We start from the raw sequence: 13,205 nt of genomic DNA on the forward strand, positions 1-13,205 counted from the left end.
TAAAAAAAAAAAAAAAAAAAAAAAACTTCGAGTTTTCTGTCGAGTTCATATTTTGAGTGTTGAGTTGTGAATTAACAATGGGAATTGAAGTTAGCGACTTCACCCAATTCGTGTCGTGTTCTGTTTGAGTATACTCAAACTTGGTTGGGTTGATTAAACTTGATTAAGTTGATTAAATTTGATTGGGTGGAAGATTGAGTTGATTAAACTTGATTGGGCAGGAAGATTGGGTTGATTAAACTTGATGATTTCAAACTTGATGTTTTTTTAGAGTTTGGGTGGAAAATTGGGTCGATTAAACTTGAGTTCGAGTTTGGCCAAGCTTGATAAAGTCGTTTTTGAGTTTGAGTTCGAGTTTGGGTTGATTAACTAAAAGTTGATTTTTAAAATGAACATCGTGATAAACAAACCGAATTTTTTTAAGTCCAAACGACTCAACCATGTCGCCGAAGAGAGTCCCCAAACAACCCCGCCATGTTGTACTGGAGACTGCCCAAACGACCCCGCCATATCGTTTAGCTAAAAACCAAGAGTTTTGTCTCAAACGACATACGCATACCACTTGAGTGTACACTCAAACTACATGGTGAGGTCGTTTGAGTGTACGCTCAAACTACATGGTGAGATCGTTTGAGTATACATTTCAAACTACATAGCGAGATCGTTTGAGTGTACGCTCAAACTACATTGTCAAACTACATTGTGAGGTCGTTTGAGTGTACATTTCAAACTACAAGGCGAGATCGTTTGAGCATACACTCAAACGACATGGATAAATTGTTTGAGTATATACTCAAACGACATGGCGAACCGGTTGAGTGTACACTCAAATGACCTGAGGGTTTCATTATGGCGAGACCGGTTGGATTAGTTGTTGGCCTGGACTTTGATGGCAAACTTGTAATATGATAAACTTGTAATATTTCTTTTTTTTGGGGGCTGCCAAATCCAATTCCAAATACACCCCCCATCCCCCACCTCACTCAATTTGTAATATGCCTCTTGTGGCATCATCAATAAAGTTTAACTTATCAAAAAAACAAAAAACCATTGCTAACTTATAGGTCTTATGGCACTATGGCAGCATAGGTAACCGGAATTAACGCTAATTGGTCCTCACGATAACAATACAAGTTGAAAGTTGAATCCCTTTTAATTTCCATGTAAGTCCATGAGGTTCCCCATCTGTTATCTACGATCTAGTACACCATTCATGAATGACAAAAACCTTGTTTGTGGTCTGTGGTCACTCAAACTAAAACACATTTGCATTCTAAGTTCGTAACACTAGTAACATGTCACATGTCAGTATCTTCTATCATACTTATTACCCAGGCGGTCAGGCCTTCCTTCCCGGCCTTGAATCGACCTTTTTTTCTTTTGCTAAAGGGTAATTGCAAGCAATAAACAAAAAGATAAAATGTTACATCTGGTTTCATCCAAAACGCAGAAAAAGTATTGATAAAAATCGAGCTGCATACATCTGAGTTAGTTGCATTTTTAAATTCATCTAACAAGGAGGGACATAGGAAACAATGACATACAATTAATTAATCATTCCTATAAATAGTTCATTTTCAATGAATGAACAGAATAAAAAAATAATCAGTTCATTTCCAATACACTAGTGCAAAGACATATATAGGCTATCTTGTTTTTTTTTTCGCTAAAATTGATTAATAAATAGAATGAAAAGGTTACAAAGATTTGATTACAATGTCTTGGAAGAAAAAAACTAGCCGGTTAATAGCAACAATGCTATTCCAGCCAGTACCAGCAATCCTCCTCTATGTCACAAATCTAAAGTATGTGGCGTTTGGATTCAAGAAATCGGGTTTCACGTTCCACCATATTTTAGTGTCCTTTGAGAGTGTCGCACCAAACTTGGAGAGACAATCCGCTCCAAAGTTGGTCTTGTTGGGGATTATATCAATACCAATCGATTCCCCCACTACACAGATAATTTGTATTTGAACACAATTCAACTCCGGACAAAATCTAAATATCAACTACAACCTATACTAACATGCCCAACTCGCTAAAACAACTATTAACAAAATGGATAATAATGTAAAAAAGGTAAAAGCAAACCACAACACAAAGATTTACCGTGGTTCGCCAATGATGCCTACTTCCACAAGAGCCGGTTCTTAATAAAGTGGGAAGGAAGATTACAATCTCTCCTTTCGGTCTCTCCTTTACTAGATCACTCTTATCTCTTTCTGAGGGTTGTATCTGTAAAAGGTTCTCTCTTTTGTTTTAGTCGGATTCCAATCCTTCTGACTTGTTAGGTTAGGTTTTCCAAAACCTTGATTTTGGTTTTTATCTCCAAAAACCAAATTTCGCGGGTACTGTAGCAAAGCCCACGAAAATTAGACTCCGAGCGCTGAAGGCGCTTCCAGCGCTGAAGGCTTCAATGTATCGAGATCTGGCGGGTCGCCCCTCTATGGAACCCCGGCGAGTCGCCCTTCATCCGGCGGCGCCTTCGACATTTCCAACGCCGAATTCGCCCGTTTCTCTCCAGCTCTGTTTTCTCTCCTCATGTGAGGGATAACTCCAACAATCTCCCCCTCCCGAACAGTGAGGGGGGATACCTCCATGCAATTGCCAAATCAACAGGAGGAGTGTCGCCATTCGGCAATAAAGAACAAACATCAAACTTACCTTCGGTAAGACTTTGGTCATCATATCCGACCCGTTCTTGTCGGTATGGATCTTCTCGATACACAAATGCTTGTCCTCGAAAGTACTTCTCTAATCCAATGATAACGCGACGTGTATGTGCGTTTGGATCTAGAATGAAAACTTCGGATTCTTGCTCAAGTGGATGGCGCCCGACCGCATCACATAGAACTACAAACTGTTTCTCTTTTTAGCTCTAGTTCGTCGAAGAACCTCTTCATCCATAGCAACTCTTTGCAACACTCGGTGGCTGCAATATACCTGGCTTCAGAAGTGGAGAGGGCAACACACTTTTGCAACTTAGATTGCCAAGAAACCGCTCCCCGCAAAAGTAACGGATAACCGGAGGTAGACTTCATCGAGTCAACATCACCGCCATGTCCGTGATCGATGTAGCCTTCAAGTAAGGGCTTACTTCCACCAAAGCACAAACATGATTTGGAAGTGCCTTTGAGATATCTCAATATCTACTTAACACCTTCCCAATGTTCTTACCCGGATTTGTGTAAATCTGCTTTTACAACCCCAACGGGCGAAAAGCAATATCCGGTCTAGTACACACCATGACATACATCAACCGCCCCATGCGGATGCATAAGGAATCTTTTCCATCCGACTCCGCTCATGCTCACCCCTTAGGGACACATCTCTTTGGTCATGCGGGAACCGCCACCAAGCGGACAACCGGTGGCCCGGCTTTTGATCCATGTTGAATCTCTTCAACACCTTTCAATGTAGCTTTCTTGAAAGCCACAACTTCCCACTCTTTTCGTCACGAGTGATCCGCGATCCCAAGTATCTGCTTTGCTTGACCCAAATCCTTCATCTCAAAGGACTTACTCAAGTCTTTCTTCAGCTTGGATATCTTGTTGATGTTTGGGCCAACTATCAACATATCATCCACATACTGGCAATAGCACAATGAAATCCCCATCCGAAATCTCGAACAAACACACAATGATCGGAAGCGGACTTCTTGTATCCTTGCTTTCAGCCATAAAGGAATCAAACTTTATGTACCATCTTTGTCTCGGTGCTTGCTTCAACCCATACAAGCTCTTTTTATCGGCTTGCATACTAGGTGTGCTCCTTTGCCTTTGACCTCAAAACCCTCCGTTGGTCCATGTAGACATCTTCTTCAAGGTCTCCATGAAGAAAAGTCGTCTTAACATCTAGTGCTTTCAACCTCTAGGTTCATACTTTGCGGTCATACCCAATACCACCCGGATAGAAGTCATTTTCACTCAGAGAGAGAAGATCTCATCAAAATCAATCCCTTTCCTTTGACCGAATCCCTTCACAACAAAGGCGAGCTTTGTGCCTTGGGTGAGGATTGTTCTCCTCATACTTGACTTTGTATATCCACTTATTCTTGAGAACTTTTCTCCTGTGGGTTTCTCAACTAACTTCATAAGTGTGATTCTTATGCAAAGAATCCATCTCGTCATGCATGGCCTTCAACCACTTTTCTTTATGCGTACCTTCAAGTGCCTCTTGATAGTACATATGTTCTCCACCATCCGATAGTAGCAGCGCGTGCATTATGTGGTGGATACCTGGTTGAAGCTAGTCTCCCTCTGTCGGACCTCCTTGCCCCATCTACCGGGTGCCTCGGGAGTATGCACTTCGCTTGCTCGGTGGTGGTTCATGCATCTCATCTGCATCTTCTATACCAATAGGTTCTATCCCATCATGAGCAATAGGATTCTCATCATGAGCTTCAAACTCATAGTTCTCGCATTCTCAATGCCTTACGCGACGTTCCACGAGAGGGAACTTACGGTTCGAATCAACAAGATCATTGGTGAAAGCTCTGGCTTCTCACCCTCCTCAAAGTCTGCTATGGTTTGGTCTTCTAAGAAAACAACATCTCGACTTGGATTACCTTCTTGTTAATCGGATCATAGAGTTTGTAACCAAACTTTTCATCTCCATAACCCTGGAAAAATGCACCGCTTGGCTTTGTCATCAAGCTTGGATCTCTCATCCTTCGGAATATGCACAAATGCCCCGCACCCAAATACCTCAGTATCCATAATCAACATCTCGCCGACCATACTCTCTGCGGATAATCACTATTAAGAGGCTTTGCGGCGACATGTTGATCACATGCACGGATGTACGCATTGCTTCTACCCAGTAGCTTCTAGGTAGCTTAGAGTGAGATAGCATGCATCTCATCCTCTCTACAATGGTACGGTTCATTCTCTCTGCTATTCCATTCTGTTGCGGTGTCTTGGGAACGGTCTGCTCATGACGAATCCCATGACTCTGACAATACTCTTCAAATGGCCCAATGTACTCACCCCCATTATCTGAGCGAATACATTTCAACAACTTCCCAGTCTCTCTTTCCACCATGCTGTGGAATTTCTCAAACACGCCAAGTACTTCATCCTTGGTCTTCAGACTATAGGCCCATATCTTTCTTGACGCATCATCAATGAATGTCAAGAAGTACGAAGCTCCCTGGTGGGACTTCACTCTCATAGGACCACATAAGTCTGTGTGCACTAGCTCAAGGACAGTGTCCTTTCTGTGAGACGGGAATCTTTGGAAAGACACCCTGTGTTGCTTTCCTACCAAACAATGAGTACATGTATTTAAATGTGTACCTTTAATGTCTGGCATGGCCTTTTGCTTAGCAAGAACTTCCATCCCTTTTATGCCCATGTGACCACGATCCTCTTGTGCCACGATTCGGATGAAGCTTCTTCTTTACGCGCAGAAGATTAAACGCTTTACACAAACTAGCCTCGTGTTTTGTAAAGAGAGCAAGTTTTCTTTCCTCGGCCGCTACAATGGAACCTCTCGCTTTCGGTTCCATACCCCGTTACCAAACGAAGTTTACAAAGCAATCGTCATCTAATTTTCCGGAAATTAAGGCTTAACCGTATGTCGAGGGGACATGTCTTTACATCCTCGAGTGTCAAGGTGTAGCCAACATTGGTTTCTACATGAACATCTCCAATGCCTATAATCTTGAGACTCCATTTGTTACCCATCCTTACTTCACCATATTCACCACGTTTGTAGGTAGTGAAGAATCCCTCAGGCGGTGTGGCGTGATAGGATGCTCTGTAGATCTATCACCCACTCGTATCGACATGAGGTACTAAGGCGGCAAAGACACACCACAATCGACACAATTCCCACTAGGTCGTCGACTAGTGCGGTAGTATCTCTGCTTTGTGTTTCCGTTCCTCCTGCACCATGTCTTCATGTACACGGTTATTCTTCTCATCCCTCTTGATTAATTCGCGACTCATATCTGAAGTGGCCTTTTTGGCACAATAGTAACATTGCCTATCCGCCTTTAGGAGTTCTAGCTTCACCCCTAGATTTATACATCATCACCTCTAGAGCGAGATGGTTTTCTGTTTTGACCTCTCCCCGTTTCTCGTGAAAAGGATCTCGAAGTGAGAAGAGCTGCTTCTTGCACTCCTTCTAGTCTCCTCATTCAACAAAGGCGTGGTAGCCATCTCCATGGTAACAATTCCATCCTTTGGCTGCTCCATGTAGAAAGCGCTAATGTCTCCCAACTTTTCGGGTAGAGAGCCTAATAGAAACAAAGCCTCAACTTCGTCTCCCAAATTGATCTTCATCAAATGCATTTGATTGATGATATTCTGTACTTCATTAAGATGCTCAGACATTGAAGAACCTTCTTGGTACTTCGTAATCGCAAACTTTTAACGACTAGCACTTTGTTTCCACCCGACTTCCTCTCATAAAGGTCTTCGAAGTTTCTTCCATAGGATCGGTTGTAGTCTTGGGCCACATGGTGAAAGACACTATCGTCAATCCACTGTCGAATGTATCCAATCGCTTTTCTGTCAAGCTTTTTCCACTCAGCCTCATCAGTCTTTTCTGGTTTTACTCCCTCATTCTCAATGGGAAGTGCCAAGTCCTTGCAGTATAGCAAGTCTTCCATCTTGGCTTTCCAGATGGTGTAGTTCTTCCTATTCAGACTCATCATACGAGTGTTCACGGAATGGTCCATCTCTACAAGTTATTTAACCTCAAATCTTCTCTCAGGAATTTCGTCAAACACCTTCTGACCAAGATTCGGATAACACCCTAGGCTATTCTAACCAAGGCTCTGATACCACTTGTTGGGGATTATATCAATACCAATCGATTCCCCACTACGGATAACTTGTATTTGAACACAATTCAACTCGGGACAAAATCTAAATATCAACTACAACCTATACTAACATGCCCAACTTCGCTAAACAACTATTAACAATGATAATAATGTAAAGCGGTAAAAGCAAACCACAACACAAAGATTTTACCGTGGTTAGGCCAATGATGCCTACTTCCACAAGAGCCGGTTCTTAATAAAGTGGGAAGGAAGATTACAATCTCTCTTTCGGTCTCTCACCTTACTAGATCACTCTTATCTCTTTCTGGAGGGGTTGTATCTCAGTAAAGGTTCTCTCTTTGTTTTAGTCCGGATTCCAATCCTTCCGACTTGTTAGGTTATGTTTTTCCAAAACCTTGATTTTGGTTTTATCTCCAAAACCAAATTTAGGGAATCTTGTAGCAAAGCCCACGAAAATTAGACTGGCGCCGAAGCGCCGCCCTCTTTGGCGCTGAAGTATCTACCGAGAAGCTGGTCGCCTCTATTCTATTCTGGAACCCCAGCTGAAGTCGCTTCATCCTCGGCTGGCGCTCGACATTTCAACGCCGAATTCACCCGTTTCTCTCGGCTCTGTTTTCTCTCCTCATGTGAGGGATAACTCCAACAGGTCTCTCTCCAAGTGGATGTGATGTTGATCCACTCAGCTTGATCCTTGAAGTCTTGTCATGCTGCGTTGAGCTTCCAGTGTACTCTGTCAGATTGGAATGCAAGTACAACTGAAGAGGAGTCGGTTTCCACCCAGATACTTGTCCACCCCAGTTCCAGCGCCTTCTTAACTTCTTCAATGATTGCGTGAGATTCTGCCATGAAGTTTGTAGTAATGCCCAGTCCACCTGCAGCAGCTCCCATCACCACCCCGTCAGAGTTTCTAAATTTATTTCCCCATACAGACCAACCAAGATTACCAAGCGAACATCCATCAGTATGGACCTTCAGCATGCCCACTGGAGGAGCCAGCCAAAAGCACTCAAGTATTTGTGGGGCGCCTAATCTTATGAACTAATCTCAGAGAGTGCAGAGTGTTTAAATCCTGCATTCATGTGACCCTTTGCTTTTTCATGAGCTCGAGCTGCTGCACTTCTGATATGGTAGTATATGCCTTCAAAATCCGAGGCTTTGCCATCATACAAAATTTTGTTCCTACTCTTCCATAGACTGACCAAACAAGTAATGCTAGCTGCCATGCTTCCCACATGTCAAGAATTAAGGAGCTGAAATGCTTAAAATTTTGAAGGATGTCATTGATCTCCTGAGCATTCTTTTGCATTCTAAATAGGTTGTTTATGAAGACAGAGGCCATCTAAAGACATCTGAAGTGCATTATAAAGACACATGCCATCTAAAAATTGAACCAAGTTAAATAAGTAAGCTGCCATAACCTTTTACAATGATCGTTTGGTCAGAGACTTTAAGTTAATAAACCTTCCACATTCAAGGAGGCCACGCTGTTGACGTGAGGGACTGCAAAGACAAGACAAACGGGAGACTTCTTCCCAACTCTTTTAAAAGTACCCTTCCTTATATTGTATACAGGAATAGTTTTGTAAAATTCGGACACATTAACAATTCCTCTCAGCACATATCCGCGTAAGAGATTCTTTGTTGGAGCTTTCACGACCACATGCCTTTCGACCCAAACCTGGTTGTCGTTGTCTTTTAGGATCCATATTCTTAGTTCCTCAAGTGACAAAGCATATACACAACACAACTTCCCTTCCATTTCCATGAGAGCTATATGGTATATTCGTCTGATACAGGGTGGGGCCAAAGGGGGTGACATAGTGGAAAATATCTCCGTCTCCATATTGAGCACCAAAAGGATATTATTTGAACTACGCTAAATGTCTAGGCCATTCAGACTCCTGTAAGCGTCGTCATCAAGTACCCAGTGCAGTGCTCCATATAAGATTATAGGAGCTGCAGAACAAAGCCGAGCATAAGAGCTCCTAATTCGTCTCACCGATCTGGTAGCCAAGCTAAGGAGTACAAATTCGAAGCACAAATTTCCCTTACACTAAAAAAAAACTGTATACTCCCTAGACATTGGGTGAAAGAAAAAAAGCACAGATACGGTAATTTGGATTATCTGTAGCCACAGTAACTTGATCTTGAGTAATAGGATTCCACATAAACAAAAGTGAATCATAATTATTTTTCTTCATCAGAAGTATCCCATTGTAGGAACCATATAGGATAGGAAAGCAATAACTCTTGGGCCACGCAGAGCAAAAATCAAACTTAACGCTTGTTGTCACAATCTTTTTAGTCATGCTATCAGTAAAATTGAGAATAGTTCTAGGAGTAGGAAAATATTGGAAAGCAATACTCTGCATAGCTCGTTGGATGTGCATGTCAATGAAATATGGATTTATCACGAAAGCACGAAGTGGCTTACACGCATGAACACAATGCTATACAAGCTCAGCGGGGAGTCTTGTAAACATTTCGGCAATTATGTCACATGGAAGAGGTTTACCAGTCGTCTTGTTTCTAGCAAAAATTTTAGATACCAGAGCCCAGAGCGAGGGAATCCCCTGAAAGCATGAATCTGAATGCATGGTATCTTTCTGTAAAGAGAAATTAATTTGAATCTGTAAGGTGCAGAGATCAACCGATGGTACAATACTAGAAAACTACATACCAATTCAACCCGTACTCTGATTACCTAATATTCATTAAATTAGCTAGGAATTCCTGATGAAAACAAACTCTAAGTTGCTATATTTGAAACTTTTATCCATCCAATTAGATATTCGAACTCGATCCTGCCTTCACAGGAAGTCTAAACGTTTGAGTTATAACGCGCAAGACTCTTCGACATAACTAGCTAGTAACAAAAAGAAGGAAAATATAGCTAGACTATTCCTATAGGTTGAAGCACTAACAGGAACAACCACAATTAGCCACACAGATTATCACATGAACTGACGAACAAATATAACCTTGTCAACGGAACAGTTCATTACAAGGAAACTAACGAAGATGAGCACATGATTTATAAGTTTAACATAATCGTTAGTGGAATTTTAGAAAAAATGAACCAATATTGTACAGCTCTTCATTTAAAATAGTTCTTTGTTTTGTAAGAAGTGTCAAAAATTTTGAGATATTTAATGATGGCTTCTTAGAAACCCTGATACATCTGCATACATCTGAGTTAGTTGCATTTTAAATTCTTCTAACAAGGAGGGAGTAGGAAACAATGGCATACAATTAATCATTCCTATGACCAGTTCATTTTCAATGAAAGAACAGAATAAAACAATAATCAAATAATTGTCAATACACTAATAATGCATAAGACAGAGGCCATAAAAAATTGAACCAACTGAGATAAGTTCCCGTAAGCTTTTACAATAATTGATTTCGCAGAGTTATTAAACCATCTGCATTCAAGGATGCCAGGGTACTGACGTGAGGGACTGCGCAGACTAGAAAAGGCATATACTTCTTTCCAACTCTTTTAAAAGTACCCTCCCTTAGATTGTAAAGGAACAATTTTCCCAAATGATGACATATTAATATTTCATCACCGTACCTGTGTATGACTGTCACCAAACCTCTGCCTTCATCGCAAGGATTATTTGATGGACCGTTGACGAAGACATTCATTTTTACCCAAACCTTCCTTTCATAGTCTTTTATGATCCATATTACCAATTCCTCAAGGGACGAAGCTTGATAACAACACAAGTCCCCTCCCATTTCCATAAGATGGGTAGTACGATAGTGTCCTCCTTGTCCCGAACCACAACGACCTCCAGGGTGTGACATAGTAAAAAACAACTCCCTCTCCATATTGAACACCAGAACGATGTTTGAACAACTCGGAAAGCGCCCATGCATACACTCGTAAGGGTATTCGTCAACTATCCAGTGTAATGCTCCATATAGGATTATAGGATTCGCAGAACAAAGCGGAGGATGAGAGTAGCTAGTGATTTGTCTTGACGATTTGGTAGCCAAGCTAAGTAGAAAAAATTTGAACCCCACACTACCCTTGCAGTAAAAAAGTATTGTATATTCCCTAGACTTTGGGTGAAAGAAAAACGCACAGATATGACTTGTTAATGGAGTAGCCACAGTAACTTGATCTTGAGTAATAGGATTCCACATAAACAAAAGTGAATCACAAGGTGAATGATAACTATAGTTTTTTATGAGAATTATCCCATTGCAGGAACCATATAGGATAGGAAAGCAATATCTCTGGGGCCACGCAGTGCAAAAAATCAACCTTAACGCTTCTAGTTACAATCTTCTTACTAATGCATTCAGTAAAAGTGACAATGACTTCAGATTTAGGAGCTATAGGATGAGGAAAATATTGGAAAACAAAACTCGGCCTAGCATGGATTTGCATGTCAATGAAATATGGATTTGTCACGAAGGGACGAAGTGGTTTACAGGCATGAACACAATGGTATACGAGCTCCGCGGGCAGTCTTGCAAAAATGTCAGCAATTATGTCACACGGAAGGGTTTTCCACTTATTTTCTTTTGAGAAAAAAAAATTTAGATACCTGAGTCCAGAGCATGGGAATCCCCGGAAGGCATGAGTTTGTTATATCCATAGTATCTATCTGTAGAGAGAACTTAACTTGAATTAACATATAAATTTATAAGGTGTAGCAGTCATCTATCCCACGTAATAAGTCTACAACTCTACATACAAGACTATATACCAATTCAACCACAACTCTGTTTATAAGGTGTACAGATCAACCGACGGTACAATACTAGAAAATTATATACCAATTCAACTTAAACCTGAAAACAAACTTTAAGTTGCTAAAATTTCTATTCATTATTAAACTAGAATTCCTAATGAAAACAAACTCCAAGTTGCCAGTACATTCAAAACTCTTATCCATTTAGTTAAACCACAGTTTGTAAAAATTCAAACTCTTGCTTTCCAAGGAAGTCTAAATTTTCGAATTATAGCGTGCAACCCTATACAATTGCATAGAATAGGAAGAAGAAAATGAAAGGGTTGGTTTTTCCTGCAAAAACTACGGATCTTATTGATCATGTTGGAAGTGTTTGTTTATAGATTAAAGCCAACGCCTACTTTAATTAATTTATTATTTATTATTTTGTTAATTTGGCGTAACTAGTAACAAATTATGAACTGTGAGGATGCGAATTTAGATTGGAAGGTGACTAAGCGCTTTAATTTAATTTTTACTTCTAATTTCTTATCGTTAAATTATGTGGTGCAAGCGCTTTAGATTAAAGCATTAACAGGAACAACAACTAGCCACACAGATTATCAAATGAACTGACTCAAATATAGCCTTGTCAACGGAACAGTTCATTACAAAGAAACTAACACAAGATCGAGGACATGATATGTAACTATGTAAGTTTAACGTGATCGTTCGTGGAATTGTAGTAAAATATGCACCAATATTGCATATCTCTTCATCCAATTCTTTGTTTTATAAGAAGTATTGAAAATTTTGACATATTTAATGATGGTTTCTTAGAAACCCTGAAATATTTTATGGATGAAATTTTATTCTATTGCAATGTCTACAAGGCGATACTGGTATAATAGCATAGCTAACTTATAGGAATGATGTGGTCTTAAGGCAGAAACAGGTTAGGAGTCGATCTCAGCAACCAGCTTCTTAACCTGTCGTGGTGGTGGATCAAGTTAGCTCTCATATTAAACTGATAACCTTCAGATATACATTATTTATAAAAACTGATAACCAGAAAATGAAAATCAATAATCAAAACTAACCAAACAAGAAAAATCAAACCCTCTAACTGCTTTCAACCTCAAACTTGAACATGCAAGCATACATTCATACATGTAAGATTCTCATCAGCAACAATCATCATCCAACAACTTAAACATGCATGTAGGGGAGTGATATTCTCTATCCAGCACGCGCTTAGCATGGTGGAACTAATGCACCGACCTATGGTATCAGGTCGCATCCATGAGCCAACATCGCGCCACAAGACAGATCGCAACATCACGCGAACTACACCAGGCAGTGACACAGACCCCCTATCCATAAGCAATCATGACTGAAGGTGTACTTGCACTAATCCCGATTGTCGACCATCGGGTCACGGGCTGCAAGCTACTTGCCCGGCGCCACTCCTCATCATCGCGCCGGACCTATGTAGATATTTCTCCGTGCTCCCATGATCCACACCCCACGTTGGTGACATCCTTTACACGTGGAGGGTGAGGATACACTTTCAATCTCTATAAATACCACTCCTATGAACTACATTGGACCTCGGGATTCTACTCGACCCCAAGAATCCGAGTAAGATCGTAGGCGATTAAGCTCTCAAAGCGAACTTCGGTCTCACCCATCCATCCATATCCCCCCCAGACCGTTTGTAAGGA

At 40.8% G+C, this 13,205-nt stretch overlaps 1 long non-coding RNA gene across 1 annotated transcript; it reads right to left on the bottom strand.

The window, feature by feature from the left end:
* Positions 1-12,130: 12,130 nt before the first annotated feature.
* On the bottom strand, positions 12,131-12,895 carry LOC147495986 (uncharacterized). The gene is made up of 2 exons (XR_015199645.1): positions 12,582-12,895; positions 12,131-12,470 (listed from the first exon to the last, which is right to left on the bottom strand). It is a non-coding gene; the product is annotated as an uncharacterized LOC147495986 (long non-coding RNA).
* Between the last annotated feature and the right edge of the window lie 310 nt (positions 12,896-13,205).

Source organism: Coptis chinensis, chromosome 6 (assembly GCF_015680905.1).
Source record: "Coptis chinensis isolate HL-2020 chromosome 6, ASM1568090v1, whole genome shotgun sequence".
Taxonomy (NCBI): Eukaryota; Viridiplantae; Streptophyta; class Magnoliopsida; order Ranunculales; family Ranunculaceae; genus Coptis; species Coptis chinensis.